The sequence below is a fragment of the Phacochoerus africanus genome, chromosome 5 (assembly GCF_016906955.1).
Source record: "Phacochoerus africanus isolate WHEZ1 chromosome 5, ROS_Pafr_v1, whole genome shotgun sequence".
Lineage (NCBI taxonomy): Eukaryota > Metazoa > Chordata > Mammalia > Artiodactyla > Suidae > Phacochoerus > Phacochoerus africanus.
The window spans coordinates 57,724,964-57,743,040 of record NC_062548.1 but is presented as its reverse complement, the minus strand read 5'-3'; the positions used below and the strand labels follow the sequence as shown (position 1 = coordinate 57,743,040).

Genomic DNA, 18,077 nt, shown 5'->3' with positions numbered 1-18,077 from the left:
GGAAGGGGGTCAGGTATATTTTTAAAGTAATAGGGTATATAATTTTTAAACGAACTGGTTTGGGTATTGTTTTAGCAGGGGCCTACTGTCTTGTTAACTACTGAGAATTGAGAGCACAGGCTTGGGAGAGACTGGTTGGCTGCAGGTCCTGGTTCTGCTTTTTAAACCCTGGGCTGGTCACTTCCATGGTAAAATGGGGTTGGTCATAATAGCACCTCCCCATGGTTGGTGTGACGTCAAGAGACATGTTTCTGCAATATTTTCTTAGTCTCTCTGCTTCTATTTTCTATGCCAAAAACTCCATCTTGTCTTGCTTTATTTCATCCCATATTCCTGCTTGGAAAACAGTCACAGTGCTGGTAAATGACTTAAGCTTAAGAACAAAGACTTAAAGGCATAAGTTATTCATGTGGTCTGCTGAATGAGGACATAATGAGTTGGTCTAGGCACATTGGACCTGTGCAGATAGGCAGCCATTTGCACAGCATGATATGTTCTCTAAAGAATAAGAGAATGATGAGCCTCATGGCCCCAAGGAGTTTAGGAGGGGTCATTAGCAGGATATGCGTTAGCAAGGAGAACCAAGGTACAACCTTAGGCATGCCAGGTTGCTGCAGCTAGGCACACCATCAGCAGAAGCACAATGGTGATTCTCTAGGATGCTATACATAGATAGCTGACGCCAAGCTTCCTCAATGCTAATGATTGTTAAATGCCTAAAGGTCAGAATAAAAGCTTAATCAGCTACCAGCTATGTGACTTTTAAAATAATTAAAAAAAAAAAAACCTATATCCTGCACCTACAGCCCCCTCCTCACTTGACATAATCCTCAAGAGCACAATAAAAGCTGTGTGGTTTCTCAAAGTGGCACTCTTGGTCCCTGAGACATTGAGTCCCCAGGTTCCCACCTTTAATTAAGATAAATGTCTCTGTGTCTTGTTTTATGTTAACTTTTTTCCTTAAGTTTCACAGCACCCGTTCTTCAGCCCTCACCTGCTGAGCTGGTCTTGACAGTGTGATGCCGGAGATGGTCCTCATAAGAGACTTAGCGTGGTGGCATCCAGGGAGCACTCAGTGAGTGTTGGTTCCAATGACACCTCAAAGATGAGCTTTGTTCCACAAATTGTACCAAAAGGACCTGCTCTAGTGAGAGCAGCTTCTATATTGTTGACCAGAGTCTTGAAGTTACAGCATTAATGTCTATCTCCAGACTCCTCCAGAACAATGAGGCTCAGGCCTTTACCTCCTCAGGTGCCCCCTCTGTAAATGGTGTTTGAGGGGTGTGGGATGCAAGGAGGGACCGCGGTGATACATGCAATGAACCTAAACTTCACTCAACCTTCTTTCTTTGAAGCTTCTCAAGCATCTCATCAAATGCAAGAGTCGTCCTTTGAAAATATCATTTAGATATCCCACTTTTAGGGTTAGGTTTCTATTTTCACTTTTATTAAGCTTTTGTGATAAGTCCCAAGCCTATTTTCTCAAGTCTAATATTTTAAGACCTCTCTATAGACCCTGCCACACAAGATGAGATGAGCAAGCTCACTTCCACCTGACACTGGGCTGCACGCAGGTACAGTTGGAGGGTGGGAGGGTCAGGCCGTGGGGAGCAGGACAGGTCTGACCTCCAGGTGCATCCTGGGTCCTGAGAGCCCAGGCAGCGCAGACTCAGCCTCAGGCCTCTGTGACATGGATGCTGAGTATGGCATTCATAGGAAGTGCAGCCAAGATAAGTCTCTAGAAACAATCTCAAGATTATGGGATGACAGAGAGTGTTTCCACCCCTAACTTTGCCCCAGAATCCTTTTTGCTAAACCAAGGATGACAGTTTCCATCTCAACAGACCTTCCTGGTGGATGACAGAGCACAACAGCTGCCACAGACCTGCCTGGTGGATGACAGTTAAGGGGCAGTGGGGTGTGTGCCGGGGGCGGTGGGGGTTGGGGGTGGGGGGAAAACACCACTAATGCCACTTCTACGGAGTTATTTGAGCTGAAAACTCTTCCTGTGAGCCAGTCCCTGATGATGGAGAGATGGGGACAGACTCCCAATCTCAGAAGTCCCATCCCTCCTGCTCCCCACACTGTGTCCAGTGACTCACCACTTGTGCAAGTAAGTCTGGCCCAGTTTCAATGGAGAGGAGCCTCTGCGGTAACTCTGCCCAGATGCCCTTTTGAATAAGTTCGAGTCCTAGGCTCAGCGTCAGTCACTAGATGGAGAAGGCCTCCTCCTTAGTGCTGACGGTCATTTTACGGGGAGAGGTCAGGCCTCAGCCCATTGCACAGGGCTGCCGAGGGCCTCCACAAGGTCAGGGTCCTTGTAGTCAGGACAGAACTGGGAAAGGACTCCTAGAACCTTGAAGTGCATATGGGCCTCCTTGGTGATTCAGCCCCACCTTCTCACGGCTGCTGAGGAAAACAGCCCAGAAAGACCAAGTTACTTGCCCAAGGCCACAGAGCTATGGGGCAGCATTGCCAGAACAGAACCAGATCTTCCAGTTAGATGCCTCTCTGTGAAATGGAGCAGGACCTGAGGTCCTCCTCCCTAATGTCCTCCACCTGCCTTTTGTCTGCAGAAAAAACTTTCCCCCAAGAAGAAGTTGAATCTGAGAAGTGAGAAAATGCAGAAGCAAAATAAAATAGCCAAATGAGACCAAATAATGATAGTTTAGCAGTTAAGCAAAGTCAGACTTTTAGTTCCTTCTTAAGGGCTGTAGATCCTATTCTGACCCAAGTCCTGTGAGCTGTCCTGTAGATACTGGAACCCCTACCAGGTGGAAGAAGTTAACTACATGGTGGCCAGACTGTAGCCATGACATAAACTGCCACTATTCCAAGAACTGGCCTCCAGGAAAGGGGAACAAACCCACCCTGGAATCGAAGACTAGCTATACTTAGAACAATGAGGATGAGCTGGTCAGACCACCAATGCCCACTTGCAGGATGACTACCAGAGTTGACCCTGCTGTTCTGCAAGTAGCCCCCCTCCCTCTGCCCATAAAAGCCCACTGATTGTCAGTGGGGGCAAGTCAGCCTATGGACAGAAGTCGGCCCCCACTTGCCCTGGGGTTGCCTGCCTCTGAAATAAGGTAAACTTTCCTTTCCACCAAGCTTGCTTCTTTATTGGCTTTAGAGTGGAGAGCAGCTGAACTCACTTTCCGCAGCAGTTTTTGGCGCCAACAGGGGCTGCGCTCTCGCGATATCTGGCTCCCAGGGTTTTCCACGTAGAGCTGCCGCCATGATAGTGCTGAGCTGGCGGTGAAGAGCCCTTCTGCTCTGCTCTGGGCTGGCTGGTCCTGAGGGTGGATTTGGAGGGCTCCTTCCTCACAGCTGCCTAAACCATTTGTTTTGGGGAGACTCCCTGTTTCTCCCCTGCTCAACACTGGCTGCCAACTTGCAGTTTCCCTCGGTGGAACAGAAAGATGTATGTGGACAAGCTGACGAGCTTGGAGACTAAGTCCACAGGTGTGCACCTGGGCAGCGTTCTCTTTTGAGCACAGGTTCTGTCTGGGCACTTTGCCCCTAGGTTCTGATGTGTGTCTGCCGCCAAGGACCCTGTGTGTGTTGGAGAGGTGTTGGTCACCCTCTGGGAGGAGTTGGGACAGTTCTGCCTTCTGGTGTGTGAGTGCATGTTCCATTTGTGTGGTTGGTATTTTTGTTCTCTTTTGTAAGATGGAAAATTCAGGTCCAATTCATTAGAAAAGTGTTAGCCATCAAACGATGACTAAAAATAAAGAAAGATCATTTTTAAGCAGTGTATGGCAACAGTATTCTTTCTTTCTCTTTTTTTTTTTTTTTTTTTTAGGGCCCCACCTGCACCATATGTAGGTTCCTAGGCCAGGGGTCCAGTCGAAGCTACAGCTGCCAGCCTACGTCACAGCCACAGCAACTCCGGAGACTTAACCCACTGAGCAAGGCCAGGGATTGGACCCACAACCTCATGGTTCCTAGTGGGACTTGTTTCTGATGCACCACCACGAGAACTCTAACAGTATCTTTTCTTCTTCTTTTTTTTAACAGTATTCTTTATACTCTGGAGAAAGTTGTTAAGATGAAACTCCAAAACTGTTTCTTTTCACATGCACAGTTAAGGAAACCTGGCTTGCTAAAATACCTTTTTTTCAGAATTCTGACCCCAAAAGAACAAAATATACTTAAGAAAAAGCTTAAAGTTAACTCTTATGTTCTTAAAGTAAAAATATAGCCCACGTTGCCTGAGAGTTCAGCTTGGGATTAATTAGAATTTCAAGCCAGAAAAAAAAAGGAGGGAAGGTATTTTAAAGTGAAGTTTCTAAATTTAACTTATTCCAACTGTTATGAATAGACTAAGACATTCTGTATTGAAATATTTGATTCATGAGTCATTTTAAGATAAACTATGAGATCTATGGATGCACATATGTTTTATGTGTGATGTTGTCATAACTGGGATAAAAGCTTTTGAGTGAACCTTTTGTGAATAATTATGTTTTAAGAATTTCTGTCTAAAATAGGTTTTTCAGATTTTTTCAACTTTAAACTTAAATTAACTGATGAAAATTAATTGAATACCTAAATAATTTTTAAGATAAGATACTAGAATGCATTACTGAGCAAATCTAAGTTTACCTACTTTGGCTTTTTATGAGAAAAAAACTAAAGATGTTTGGGTTTATTAAATATCATCTTGTATCACATTAATAAGAAATTGTGCTATGAAAAAAATATGTTTGTAGAGGTCACAAAATTGTTAAGTTGACCAATCAAAAAAGCTGGAAGAGCAGTTCAATTACTTGTTTCTTGGTTTTGTTAACATTTTAAAGGATTAAAAATTTTAATGTGTAAAGATAATAAGGAAAGCATTTCGGTATATAAACCAAGTAGGATATATGTTGTTGGTGAGAGAAAGTATGAAGAGTAGAGATATATTTATTGAGGAAAGAAAAATGATAATAATTTTGTCCTACAGTTGGTTATTTCTGAATGGGGAAAAATGGGACAAATTAATAAGGATACAGAAAGTTCGTTTAAAAAAAAAATGTACTTTTTTTTGACCACACCCATGGCCTATGGAAGTTCCCAGGCCAGAGATGGAACCTGCTGCGACAGAGCAGTGACAACGCCAAATCCTTAACCTGCTGAACCATCAGGTAACTCCAAAAAAAAAGGTGCTTTGAGAAAAAAAGGTTTGTTCTTTGTTAAAATTAAGATTCAATTGAATTTGGAGTTCCCCTTGTGGTGCAGCAGAAATGAATCTGACTTGGGACCTTGAGGTTGTGGTTTGATCCCCAGCCTTGCTCAGTGGGTTAAGGATCTGATGTTGTATGAGCCGTGACGTAGGTCTCAGACTTGGCTCAGATCTGGCATGGCTGTGGCTGTGTGCTAGCAGCTGTAGCTCCAATTTGACCCCTAGCTTGGGAACCTCCATATGCTGCAGTGCGGCCCTAAAACAAACAAACAAAAATTAGATTGAATTTAATTAGGGAAATTAATTTTGTTATTAGCAGAAAGCTGGTATAAGACTAGAATTTGGTTTTCTTCCTATTGAGAGAAAAAAATTTTCCTGGAATATGAGCTACTTTTGGTAACGGATTATAAGTTTCTTTATTCTAGTTCACTTTGAGTTTTCCAGAGGACACCTAAGGCATCTCAGAGAAAAATACTATACAAAATTTAAAGGATTCTACTGGAAGGGTTCTAGTGGAAGACTGTTGTTTTACTTCTAACTATACTTTTGACCCCAGTGTTCAGGATGGAAAAATCATCTAATGAAGTTGTCATGGAGTACAACTACTTATGAATGTGCATCACTGCTGACTTTAAGTTTACTGCTACAAGCACACGTACAGCGCTTGTCTGACAAGTGGGTATAAGTGATAAAATGTGTGGCCTATAAAGTGTTCCCCTGTTAACATACCTCTGAACATGTTCATGATATCTGATTAGTTTTCCCCCAATGTGGAGAACCAGGCACAAAAAGTAGGCTTAGCACTGAGGCCTAGCCCAGAACAGGCAACTGGGCCACTTGGGCAATGTTGGAAAAATATATTGACTATCAATGCTTCCTATGGAAAGATTTACCATTAAAAGGGGGAAATGATGGAAGATTTTCACATGCTGAGGAAGTCATTCTGGCTTATACATTACTGAATTAAAACTTTAGGCTAACCAAAACAATCTCTTAATGGCCTATTAAACATACACTGTAGGGAGTTCCTCTCATGGCTTAGTGGTTAACGAATCTGACTAGGAAACATGAGGTTGTGGGTTCGGTCCCTGGCCTTGCTCAGTGGGTTAAGGATGTGGTGTTGCCATGAGCTGTGGTGTAGGTTGCAGATGCGTCTCAGATCCCGCGTTGCTGTGGCTCTGGTGTAGGCCAGTGGCTACAGCTCCGATTCGACCCCTAACTTGGGAACCTCCATATGCTGCAGAAGCGGCCCAAGAAATGGCAAAAAGACAAAAAAAAAATTGTACATCTGCTTTGACCATTCAGAAAAAATACATCCAGAAAATAGTACAAAGATGCATGTTGATTATTATCCTCATTGTAATATGTCTACTAAATGTCAACTGTTTGTCCAGGTGCTTTAACAAACGAATCAGAGAGGTAATGTTTTCATAATATAAAGTGTTTTTTTTGTTTGTTTTTATTGCTTTTTAGAGCCACACCTGCGGCATGTGGAGGTTCCCAGGCTAGGGGTCTAATTGGAGTTATGGCTCCCGGCCTACACCACAGCCACAGCAACGTGCGATCTGAGTCGCATCTGCAACCTACACCACAGCTCATGGCAACGCTGGGTCCTTGACCCACTGAACAAGGGCAAGGATCAAACCCACAACTTCATGGTTCCTAGTCGAATTCGGTTCCACTGCGCCACAACGGGAACTCCTCATCATATACAATGTTAATGCAAAGCTTGGAACTTGAGTTTATTTCTTTTCCTTTTTTCTTTTTTTTTCTTTTTGCTTCTTTTAGGGCTATATCCGTGGCATGTGGAGGGTCCCAGTCTAGGGGTCCAATCAGAACTACAGCTGCCAGTCTATACCATGGCCACAACAATGCCAGATCCATCTGTGACCTACACCACAGCTCATGGCAATGCCGGATCCTCAACCCACTGAGCGAGGCCAGGGATTGAACCCACAGCCTCATGGTTCCTAGTAGGATTCGTTTCCACTGTGCCAAAATGGGAACTTCTATTTCTTTTTCTTCTTTCTTTCCTTCTCTCTTTCTCTCTTTCTTTCTTTCTCTGCCTGTAGGGAAGCACCCTGTCAACAAAGTTTTGTTTGTAGAGAAACAGTCTGTCCCTGTCACCCTCCTGAATCTTCATCCACAGCAAAATAAATGGCTTGGATGAGGAGGGCAACCAGCTGTCCCAGGTGGTCCAGTCAAGGTGAGACCTGGAACAGGCCCGGGATCCCCACCATCCCAAGTGCCCATCAGCTTAACTGTCTTCCTTTTATTCTTCTTCCCACTCAGACAGCCTCTCTGGCAAGTAATGTCCTGTCTGTTGGAACCTTCTGCACATCCCACATGTATTTGATCCGTCACCCTGAATTTGACCATTTCATACGCCAAAGCCCGTTGCCCTCCTTGCGCACCTCGCGGTCGGACAACGAGGTCACACCACCTTTATTGAGGTCAGTGGGCAGGCCAGCCCAAGTGTCTCAGCTCTGGCTCCACAGAGTGAGGGAATCGCTCCAGAGGCCCCCGGTCCAGGCTCTTAGTGAAAGTGGCTTTGTTCCCAGTTAGGGCATAGTCCATTTGTTGTATTTCGTGAACCACTCATTGATTTGCTCCTTAGTGTGATGGGCAAAAAAGGAGACCAACTTCAGCCCTCAACTTCTTGCTGACCTGATGCAGGCTTTGCACTCATCGAGTGGGCTTCGGCCTAAGGCCACCATCATCACTTTGTTTTTGCCAGAGAACATCCGATTGTGCTTCCAGGTGTTGCAGATGTCTGTTCCTCATGTTAGCCATGGAGAAGATGAAGAGGTATGTATGTGTCCACACATTTCCAGAGCTCTTCTCTCAAGTTCTGTTTCAGTTCCAAGCCTTTCTTGGCAGTTTCGGTTGGGGACACATTAGAGGTAGTCAGGAATCGTCTCTTAGGTGTCTTATGAACTGCCATCTTCGAAAGAGCTGGCCATGCTTAGCCCAGAGCACAAGCAAGTTCAAGCACACAGAATCATACTTGGGGATGAGCCTGTGCTGAAGGAAAGGCAGCTGGGGTGGGGGGAGCTCAGACAGCAAAGAGAGATGGGCCCAGGTAGGAAAGGTGGGCCAGGGTGAGCAGCTGGACCCTACTTTTGGCAACAGCTGCTTTCTTGCCTCTAATGTTCCAGTCCTAGACTAGTGTTCTTTTTATTTTATTTTATTTTTTCGGTCTTTTTTTCTTTTTAGGGCCATACCTGTGGCATATGGAGTTTTCCTGGCTAGGGGTCCAATCAGAGCTGCAGCTGCTGGAGTACCAGAGCCATAGCAATGTGGGATCTGAGCCATGTATAGGACCTACACCACAGTGCACAGCAACACCAGATCCTCAACTCACTGAGCAAGGCCAGGGATCAAACCCATATCCTCATAGATGCCAGTCGGGTTCGCTAATGGCTGAGTCACGACAGGAACTCCTAGACTAGTGTTCTATGACAGACTCAGTGACTTAAAACAACAGAGATTTATTCTTTCACAAAAGTCCAAAATCATGGTATCCCCAGGGCCAGGCTCCTGCTAAAGGGTTCAGTGGAGGATCCTTTTTTAACCAAGCAGGACCCTGTTGGGACTTCCTGGGACAGACATCCCCCTCATGTCCTCTACCTAAAATAATCATATTTCCTGAGTATGTACTCCTTCAGACTCCATAGTGAATGCTTTATACTATTGCCCACAGTCCTGCAAAGTAGATATTAGAGTGATGCTGGTTATTGCAACAGATACATCTCAGAATCTTGGTGGATTAACCCGGTAGAATTTTATTTCCAGGTTTCACTTAGTCTACTGCAGGTGTTCTTAGTTGTTCAGAGTCCACATTCCCTCTGCATTATAGGATCTGCCACGGATGGGCTCAAGGGTCTCCACGCCCTCTCTGTTAAGTGAGTGGATGGGGAGAGAAAAGAGGCCATCAGGAGGGAGGATTTTTATGGGCCAGGCCATTCCTTTTGTTAGAACTCGGTCATATGACCATACACTGATGGGAAAGGGGGCTAGAAGATACAACCTGGCTCTGTGGCCTGGAAGATGGAGAAGCAGATTTGGTGAGCCTTTGCCATAGTAGAAATATCACTCTTGGAACATGAGGAAACACACCATCAAAGAAATTAAATCCTGGCTCAAAGTCTTTCCCCAAGTGGACGGGTCAGAATTCACACCCAGGTTTAAATGGATTCAGTACCTATAGCTCATCACCATAGTCGGCTGTCTTGCAGGGACATGGAACTGGCCCTTGGCCAGGGTCAAAAGCGAGATGGGATGAGGGTACAAGTTGAGTTGCACATGAAGTGACAGAGCTGGGTTCCTGACCACCTCGGCCCTTGACTGTACGTGGGGATGGTTACCTGGTGCAGCAGCTGGGGGAAACAATGGCTCACCATGGCCTGGTAATGCCAGGGCTGCAACTGATTTGGGGCCAAGGAGGGATCTGCATGAACGGGGGAGGCTAAGCAGGACCCTCCCCCACCTCTGCTTGGAGTTAGAGATCCCTTTTCTTTTCTTTTCTTTTCTTTTCTTTCTTTTTCTTTTTTAGGGCTGCTCCCATGTCCTATGGAAGTTCCCAGGCTAGGAGTCAAGTCAGAGCTACAGCTTCAGGCCTGCCTATACCACAGCCACAGCAAGTTGGATCCTAGCCATGTCTGTGACTTATACCACAGCTCACAGCAGTGCCAAATCCTTAACCCACTGAGTGAGGCCAGGGATCGAACCCGCATCCTCATGAATCTTGGTCGGGTTTGTTAACCGCTAAGCCACGAAGGGAACTCCCTACAGATTCCTTTTCAATTCAACCTGTTTAGATTCTCTGGCTTCCTTAGTCTTTATAAAAGTATTTATTTCTTATATCTCAATACCCGAAAGAAACAAATTTTCCTGGCCCAAACAAACCCCATCCTGAGAACTGGAAAAATTCTACTTCTGGAAAGTTTGGTTTTGGCTCAATTTTATGATATCTTTGCTGACTCTTGGGATTTCAGTTTAATATCAAAAGCATCAGTTTGCCTCCAGAAATTAAGTCACAGTCAATAGCCACCCTGAAGGAGAGGCAGTAGGACCTATTTTACTTATACTCTCAGTCTTGGTCTTCCAGAGTATGATGGAGTGGAACTTAGAGAATTGCTGCAATAGGGCAGAGCCCAGGAGAAGAGGCTTTCACTGCGTGACAGCTGCAAGGATGCTCGGTAGCTGCTGGAGCACGTGTCTGCAGACTCAGAGGAGAAGAGCTCCCTGTGAGCTCTTTCCCAGGGAAAACTCCCTGTGGCCTGAAACAGGTAAAGAATACAGGAGTGTTTGTGGGAAGGAAAGCCCCAAAAGAGTGATTTTTATGCTTGGTTGGCATTTAGAGATGAACCTTGTAAAAGGTATCTTTATAAATCAGAGGATGGGCTTCCTTCCAACTCACCTAGAAGACAAAGACTTTTGGTGATGAGACTTGTATTACAGTAAGAGACCTAATGCTTCTGTGATTTGAAGAACAAATGTTTTTCTCTCTAGCTTCCAGTTTCAATGTGGATGACCCATATCAGTGGGACAGCTCTGTTCTTTGGGCTGTTCAAGGGCACAGGATCCCAAAAACCAATGACCCCATCCCCCCAAGTGGGGTTTCCACGAGTCTGTGCTCCACAATGCTTTAGGGCCTGGGCCTGGAAGTGGTGAACATTGCTCTTCTCCCTTGCAGGGAAATCAGCAACAGGACCCCACTCAGGGAAGGTAGTCCATGCCTGAGGCCATGTCCTTCTAAAACCCTGCTGCTTTAGGTGCAGAAGTGAAGAAGGAGTCTTGGTGGGCAACCAGCTGAATAACAGACCTCAATGTTGAGAAGGGGAAGGGATCCTTTTGACAAAGTACCAATGCTGCAATTTGCTGCGAGGAGAAGGATGTTGATTGTCCAAAAGTCTGCTGGTGGGTGCTCAGCTAACAGGATCCAGCATGGCCCTTTCCCCACCTCACCCAAGGGGAACTTGAGGAACCGAATGGCCGTCTGCTGAAATTGGACATTAAGGAAAAGTTGGATCCTGAGCGCCAGACTCCCCAGAAGAGGAAAGAAGGGGTCCAAAGGGGAGGGGTCCATGGCCCAGGGAGTGCAGGAAGGGTTGGCTGTGGAGCTGCCCCCGAAAGCTGGAGTGAAGGCACATATGGCTGAGAAGACAAGGTATAGGGTAAAGAGACTCCATTCCTGAACATTTCTGTGAATACTCTCTGAAAAGATGAGGAGTGACTGGAACCCAAAGGAAAGAACTGCTTTGAAATTCCTGTGGATCCCGTGTGCAACTGACTTCCCTAAGGCTGGGCTGGCTATTCCATCTTCTCCCATGATGGGGTCTTCAGGGGTTGCTGTGGGGCTGTGCTTCTCTATTCCAGTTTAGTGAGAGATTCTAATCAGGGACACTCTTGACCCCACAGGTGCATTCCCCTCGACATTCTCCCCAGTAACCTCTGCTTTATCCTGTGCCCCTCGTAATTCACGATTCCCGACTTAATGTCTGTCTTCTCTCCTAGACATTAAAACACCAGGAGGGCATGGGTCCCAACTGACTAGGTCAAAAGTAGACAAACATTCTTAACATGTGCTCAGCACATATTACCTGCTCAATTGATAACTGTACATTGAATTTGTGGGAGACCCTGTGGCTTGCGGAAATGCTAACAGAGGCTGAGGTCTAAGGCAGTTGAGATCCCCCCCAGGGTGGCCAGAACACTCTGGCAGATTCAGAGACAGCTGTGGCTTCTGCCATAAGCAACCTTTACACATGGTGCCTGGTCTACTGAGGCTGTGCCATGCCAATCACTTCTAGCAGCCCAGACCCACCACCCAGCCCAGCAACTTGCCACCTTGGGATCTCTCAAAACAGCCCAACCCCATGGGCCCAGGCATTCCACATACATGGTCCCTACACATGCTGCCAGCTGCTGCAGCCCCACTGAAGAGGGAAGAAGCAACTACTACGCTGGAATCCTGTCCTTCCAGCCTCCTCCACTGACTCCTTTCCTCCAGTGCACCAGTCCCTGGGGTCTCTCTGGACAAAATCCCTTCTTTATCACAATCTCTGCTCTGAATGCAATACCTCCACTTCCCTTCTCTTCCCTGAGGTCCCAGGAAGGGGTTGGGAGAACAAGTTGCCTAGCGCCCAGCACACCAGGCATTCTGGGTACCTTGGGGGGGTCCTCTTTACCACCTTAATACCCCACCCATTGTCCTCCATCCTCCCCCAAAATATCCATACTTTTTTAAAAATTAAAAAAAATTATTGAAGTATAGTTGATTGACAATGTTCTCTCACTTTCTGCTATACAGCAAAGTGACCCAGTCATACATTCAGATACATTCCCTTCAGTTATTTTCCATCATGGTCTATCTCAAGAGATTGGATATATATCCCTTTGTCACACAGAAGGACCTCATTGCTTATCCACTCAAAATGTAATAGTTTTGGAGTTCCCGTCGTGGCTCAATGGTTAATGAATCCAACTACAAACCATGAGCTTGCGTGTTTGATCCCTGGCCTCATTGAGTGGGTTAGGGATCCAGCATTGCTGTGAAGTGTGGTGTTGGTCACAGATGTGGCTCAGCTCCAGTGTTGCTGTGGTTGTGGTGTAGGCTGGCAGCTACAGCTTGGATTAGACTCCTAGCCTGGGAACCTCCATATGCCGTGGGTGTGGCCCTAGAAATAACAACACAACAACAAAAAATGGTTTGCATCTACTAACCCCAAATTCCCCATCACATCTTCACACTTCTTGGGGGCTCATTTCCTCTGGCTAAGCCATCCTCCCCCCATCAGTCCTGTCAATTGAAGACATCCTGGCGGGACCCCTTTTCCCTTGAGGAATGTGGCAGTTTGTTCATGGCCCCCCTCTCCACCTCATGTTCTGTCCTCCAGATGAGCGTCAAGCCCCTATAATCATCTGGCTGACACTCTGAACCTGGAGTTCTTGACCTCCTGGTCAATACTGGTTCTCTCCCCTCCCCAGCACAAGCTTCCTGAAGGCAGGGGCTGGGACTAGTTCATCTTAAGTTCCAAAGCCTGGGACAGCCTTTAGCTTACAGTAGGCCCTCAAAAAATGAGTGACTGGATGAATAAGTGATTATGTAAAAGACAAATGCCCGGTCCACATCTGAAGTCTTGCATTAATATGCTAGCCGAATAACTCAGTCACGTAGTTCTTAAGTCCAGTCAGCTGTAATTATTGCTGCAAGTTCCTTAGGTAGAGAATTAATATCTTTAGAGATTTTAATTTGATGAAATGAGAGATTTCTGTGCTTGATTCACAACCGATACTGTTAGATCTTTGTGTGGAACTGTTAGAAGAAAATACCTAATGATACAGAGATAGAGGTAGGGCCGGATTAAAATGGGAAGTTAGTCATTGATGTATCATGACAGCCAGTCCTCTGGGGCCCTTTCTGTGACCTGGGCTCTAAAATTGGTGATCAGGTCAAACATAAGCAAACCAACAAACAAACCTCACCACCACCCCTTCCCCCAAATGCAAAGCCGAGGGACCATTTTCCTTCTATTAAAGTTTGATCAAAAAGAGACCACCAGGGTCAGGCCTGTGGTCCAACAAAATCAGATTCATCAGCTTGATGCAGTGATGGAGGCCTCCTGAAAGAGCCGTGAAACGCTGTTCATAAAGAAGAGGAGATTTGTAAGTTTTGAGCTCTGCTAAAGGACACAAGGAGGGTCCAAGGAACCTGGAGATCACTTCGGTACTGTTATAATTTCTGAAGCCGAATTAGAGGAAGTGGGAGTTAACTAGGAGTTGAGTACCATCATGAGCAAGGATGGGTCAGCATTAGTTATTCTTAATAAAAGATGACTGTAAAGCAGGTCTGGGCATCACTGGTAAGAAAGCAATAGTCATTCAGAGTGGGAGTTCTGATGGTATTTTACAGCTGTGTTTTTTTTTTTTTTTTTTTGCCATGCCTGCAATATGCGGAAATTCCTGTGCCAAGGTTTGAACCTGTGCAGCAGTGTCAACACCAGATCGTTAACTTGCTGAACACACCAGGGAATACTGCAGCTGGTTTTATCTGAGTCTTGCCTCCCAGACCATAGCAGCACAGTTGTTTTTATTCTTTTTCAGTCCAAGCTGATTTTCACTCTTTCAGTCCTGGATAGGTTTTAAGTCCTTTAGTTCACTGGATTTAGCCAAAGTTTAAATATCGCCTTTTAAATCCTGCTAAAGGCAAATGTTTACATTTCCTTCTGCCACTGTGTCCATGAACCACTCCCAGGATCCAAGGTCCTGCAAAACCTAATGTGGCTATGTATACGGTAACTTGCAGGATGGTTATTTAACAGTTGGAACCAAATGAAATTCAGACCACAATTAGAGGTGACTTATTCTCAGCGAAAGGGGAACATTTGCTTGCTATAGCGTGACCAGCTTCCTGGGCTGGTCATGTGTTGGGGAACTCTTATTTCTTTTTTTTTTTTTTCATTTTTTTCAACTTTTGATTATATTTTATTATTTTATCATTTTTGTTGTAAAGCATAGCTGCCATCATCCCCCAAATTTCCTTTACTCTTTTTTTTTAATATAATTTTTTATTTTCCCACTGTACAGCAAGGGGGTCAGGTTATCCTTACATGTATACATTACAATTACATTTTTTCCCCCACCCTTTGTTCTGTTGCAACATGAGTATCTAGACAAAGTTCTCAATGCTATTCAGCAGGATCTCCTTGTAAATCTATTCTAAGTTGTGTCTGTTAAGCCCAAGCTCCCGATCCCTCCCACTCCCTCCCCCTCCCATCAGGCAGCCACAAGTCTCTTCTCCAAGTCCATGATTTTCTTTTCTGAGGAGATGTTCATTTGTGCTGGATGTTAGATTCCAGTTATAAGTGATATCATATGGTATTTGTCTTTGTCTTTCTGGCTCATTTCACTCAGGATGAGATTCTCTAGTTCCATCCATGTTGCTGCAAATGGCATTATGTCATTCTTTTTTATGGCTGAGTAGTATTCCATTGTGTATATATACCACCTCTTCCGAATCCAATCCTCTGTCGATGGACATTTGGGTTGTTTCCATGTCCTGGCTATTGTGAATAGTGCTGCAATGAACATGCTGGTGCATGTGTCTCTTTTAAGTAGAGTTTTGTCCGGATAGATGCCCAAGAGTGGGATTGCGGGGTCATGTGGAAGTTCTATGTATAGATTTCTAAGGTATCTCAAAACTGTTCTCCATAGTGGCTGTACCAGTTTACATGGGGAACTCTTATTTCTAATAAGACCCTAAAATATTCACTAAGAGAAGGTACTTCTTAGCTCCTCATCTTGTTTATTGAAAAACACATTGAAAAACCTCTTAGAATCTGGGCACAGTAAGAGCCCAGCTATTGTAGCCACTGAAAAACAGGTCTTCTATGCAAGTGGTTCTCAAACTTTAATGTGCTTCAGAAACACCTGCAGGGCTTGCCAAAATCCACATTACTCTGGTCCATCCCTGGAGTTTCTTATTCTCTAGGTCCAGAGGAGCACCCAAGCATTCAAATTGTCAAGTTCCCTAGAGATACTGATGATGCTTGTGCAAGGACCACACTTTGAGAACCACATCTCTAACTCAAATCTTCCTCTCTGCTTCCACTTTCCATACTTTTACACACTCTATTCCATTTGCTTGGAATGCTTCCCCACTCTTCGTTTGTCATATTGATTTTCTTTTTCTTTTTTTTTAAATTGAAGAATAGTTGTTCACAATGTGTTAATGTCTGATGTATAGCAAAGTGATTCAGTTATACACACACACATTCTTTTTTTTTGTTGTTGTTGTTGTTGTTGTTGTTGTTGCTATTTCTTGGGCCGCTCCCGCGGCATATGGAGGTTCCCAGGCTAGGGGTCTAATCGGAGCTGCAGCCACCGGCCTACGCCAGAGCCACAGCAAGGCGGGATCCGAGCCGCGTCTGCAACCTACACCACAGCCCACGGCAACGCCGGATCGTTAACCCACTGATCAAGGGCAGGGACCAAACCCGCAACCTCATGGTTCCTAGTCGGATTCGTTAACCACTGCGCCACGACGGGAACTCCAACATTCTTTTTTAAAATATTCTTTTCCATTATGGTCTGTCATAGGCTATCGAATAGAATTCCCTGTGCTATACAGTGGGACCTTGTTTATCCATACTATATGTAATGATTGATTTTCTTAAATTCTACCTTCCTCCTTGGCCATTGTATTTGTTACCTACAGCTGGGTAACAAATTACCCCAGGTAGACCTCCAGAATGGAAGTGTGACTTGTTCAGGGAATCGACTCCCCAAAAGATACATCCATTAGCTGGTCAAAATAAGCTAAGACAATCATTTAATGTCTCTGGAGAGTGATCAAAGGGTTTATGACAAATTGAAAAGCATTAACTCAACAAAATCTGTGGAAATGTAGTGTTACGGTGGAAATCCATGGTATTCCAGCTAGGAATGGCATCTATCTCCTCACAGCTCTACTTTTTGGAAGGAATGTTCTAGTGAGATCAACAAACAAGGGTCACATCTCCCCCAGCAGTCTGGGTTGGAACATGTGTTCCAGGGGGTTTGGGCAGATCCCGTGTTTTGTATATCTCTATGCTGTAGAAGATCTGTACTGAGTGAGTGGTGGCAGCTGGCTGGTATCTATCAGCTCACTCTCAACACCCACCACATAGAGAGGATCCTAGAGAGGCAGCTATTGAGTAAAACCTCCCTCTACAATATTATATCTACATTGCAAAAGATACTCTGGTGGGCTCAGCAAATGAATGGCAGCTCCCATCTTTCCCAGCTTCCTAGGGCTGAAAAGAAACTCTGGGTAGATTTGACAGCCAGGGGGTTTCAGATCTCATCTTTATCAGTGCTATGCTGCAGATGATTCACACTAAGGATGTAAATGGAGGGGTAGCCCCTGGCATGAGACCACTTTCCATCACCTCTGCCTCACCCCACCTCCACCAACACTCGCAGAGCTGTTGCTGCATAAGGAGGATCCAAGGAGGGCAGTCAGTCAAAAGTGAGTTTCACATCTCTCCTCCAGCTTCAGAGCCTCCACAGTGCAGAGGTCTAGCCCAGGAGGAGGTCACAGAAAGACTCAAACACTGGCAACACCCTGCCTTTGTCAAGGGGCCTGACATCAGTTGGTTCAGATTGTAGAACAATTTATGCTTCAGAGTGTTGTCAAAAGCAATAGAACATTCCGCTGGAAATTAATGGAGGATAACATCTGAGTTTGACACTTGACAGAAAAAAAAGCCATTGAGATCTTAATGAAAAGATCAGGGAAGGAGAAAATAAGAGTCCATGTGAAAACGCAATTATCCCCTCTGGTTAGAAACACTACATGAATTCTCAAGGCTGCACCATCTGAGAAGTAACATTAGAAGCTACACACTGCAGAGAAGGAATTTTAATGAACTAGCCAAGTCACTAAACAAAACTCCAGTAGAAGATCAACACCCAGAGTTTCTATGATGTATTTCCTAAATTACCTTGTTTTCAACAAAAATTACAAGAAATGCAAAGAAACGGGAAGTATGACACATTAACACAGCGAAAAAAACCCAAAAAACAAATAGGCAATATATATTGCCTTTGAAGGGGCCCAATGCTGAATTTGGTAGACAAAGTCTTCAAAACAGCTATTATGAATATCTTCTAAGATACATAAAGGAAAATATATTTATAAAGATTAGGGAAAGATATGATGACTATATCTCATTAAATAGAGAATGTCAATAAAAAGATATAAATTATTTTTAAAAGAACCAAATGGAAATCCTGGAGTATTTTGAATATTACAATAACTGAAATGGAAAATGTACTAAAGGGGCTCAACAATAGATACCAGCTGGCAGAGGAAAGAATCAATGAGCTTTAAGATAAATTGATACAGATTATGCAATCTGATGAA

The 18,077-nt window shown here is 44.7% G+C and overlaps 1 pseudogene; it reads right to left on the bottom strand.

The window, feature by feature from the left end:
- Positions 1-7,439: 7,439 nt before the first annotated feature.
- LOC125128440 (mRNA turnover protein 4 homolog) lies at positions 7,440-8,111 on the bottom strand (annotated as a pseudogene).
- Positions 8,112-18,077: the final 9,966 nt, after the last annotated feature.